Raw genomic sequence first — 2,140 nt, 5'->3', positions numbered from 1 at the left:
GAATAGATTACTTCGATGTTTTCAATTGTTTGACTTGATTGCTCTATTTTTCAAAGGTTTGTTTGGGTATTTTGCTTGTGTGAAAGATTCTAACCCGAATCTCGAGATACCTTAAGTATATGACAATAGACCAAGGAAACTGTACGGCATGTACCGATACGGTTGATCTGGTAGTCATCGTTAGTGCGATACTTTGGTTTATACTGATGTCCCTTGAAAACGATCAAGGAGTATATTAGGCTTCCGAAATGTCATTAAACACTAATTTGTCTTAGAACCTTTTTAGTTGAACTTGACTTGTGGCCTATTAAGTGGCTAGCTTTGAAATTGATCGAAGTTAGTTATCCTCGAGGAATATTTTGATCGGCCGCTCGAGCGCCGTATTGAGATGTTACTTCCAAGGATCATAGAACCCGAATACTATTCTAGGACAGGTTTTAACCAACTCAACTTCAGTGGGGAGGGTATCACCTATCAGCTCCATGCAAGCCTTTAAACCTAAGGCTATTGTTTGATTTGTTTTTGTGTGCCACATGTTTGCATCATAAGCATATCATTTTCTCACAAAACACTTCAAGGATCAAAGAGTTTACCTTTGTTTTTGCAGGTAATGGCTCCCGCCACCCGAGATTACATCCGAATCAACATCTCAACGGTACCATCTGAACTAAAAGACTTAGTGTCAGAATTCCCCAGGAATGTTCAATTCACCGAAAGGCATGGTCACCTACTCCATTTGGTTACCTCAAAATTTGAAGAAGATATGATACGGGTCCTGTTCCAGTTCTTTGACCCTGAACATCATTGCTTTACCTTTCCTGATTACCAGTTGGTACCCACTTTGGAAGAATTCTCTGAACTAATGGGATTGCCTGTTCGAAATCAATTACCTTTCACTGGTTTAGAAAGGATTCCAAAACCTGAAGTCATTGCTGCTGCTTTACATCTGCGAAAATCAGAAATCGAGTCCAATTGGGAAACAAAGAGTGGAGTTAAGGGTTTGCTTGCCAAGTTCTTGTTGGAAAAGGCTCGACTACTGCTAGAAAACAAAAGTTATCCAGCTTTTGAGGAGGTTATGGCCCTTTTGATCTATGGGTTGGTTTTATTCCCAAATCCCGACCAGTTCATAAGTGTACACATCATCAACCTTTTCCTAATCCGTAACCCGGTACCAACATTACTGGGAGACATTCTACATTCTCTACACACTCGTACCATGAAGAAACGAGGAACTCTCATGTGCTGTATACCACTACTGGCTAGGTGGTTTACATTTCATCTTCCCCGATCAGTGTTGAGAAATGAACAAAGAATGCAATGGTCTCGCAGGATTATGTCTTTGTCTCATTCAGATATCCGGTGGAACAACTTCTTTCAAAGAGACATTACTATCATTGATCATTGTGGAGAGTACCCTAATGTGCCACTCCTTGGCATCAAAGGAGGCATCACTTACAATCCCTCTTTAGCTCTACGCCAATTCGGATATGCAAGGAGCAACGGTCCTCATGACATGATTATCCGTGGCATTGTGTTTGATTACGAGAATGATTCTCATAGACACCGACGAAGGTTCATACGGGCATGGGACAGTGTCTATAGAATAGAAAGCAAAACTTTGGGGCAATGGAATTCTATCCCTATGGAACCTTACCTCAGATGGGTCCGCACTCATGCTCAGAAACTCATTATGCCATATCCCGCTATTCTACCTGTGACTATTGAACCAGAGGTCGAAGGATACGAACCCCAAGTTATTCTACACCCGGATATGCCAACTGACCTAGAAGAGTTGCAAAAATCTTGGGTTCAACTCAAAGAGGAAAGAGACACCTTCAAAGCACACTGTCAGGACTATGAGAGAAGGATATTGGAGCTCACCGGACAGCTTCAAGAAGAACAGCAGATCAACACATTCCTGGGGGCAAAGAGAAAGCGTCCAAGGGAGACCTGAAGGATCATTTATTTTATTTCTGTCTTGTAAGCCCAAATGAGGCAAAGAAAAAAAGAATAAATTGATTAACTAACGTTTGTTTCTTCTTTAACAAATCTAAACTCTAAGATCCTTGAAACATTGCACACACATTTCATTTCATGCATTGCATACACATTTCATTCATATACATTGCATATACATTTA

The sequence above is a fragment of the Vicia villosa genome, linkage group LG1 (assembly GCF_029867415.1).
Source record: "Vicia villosa cultivar HV-30 ecotype Madison, WI linkage group LG1, Vvil1.0, whole genome shotgun sequence".
NCBI classification, from domain to species: Eukaryota; Viridiplantae; Streptophyta; class Magnoliopsida; order Fabales; family Fabaceae; genus Vicia; species Vicia villosa.
The sequence above is the reverse complement of the archived record's forward strand: the minus strand, read 5'-3'. Positions refer to the sequence as shown.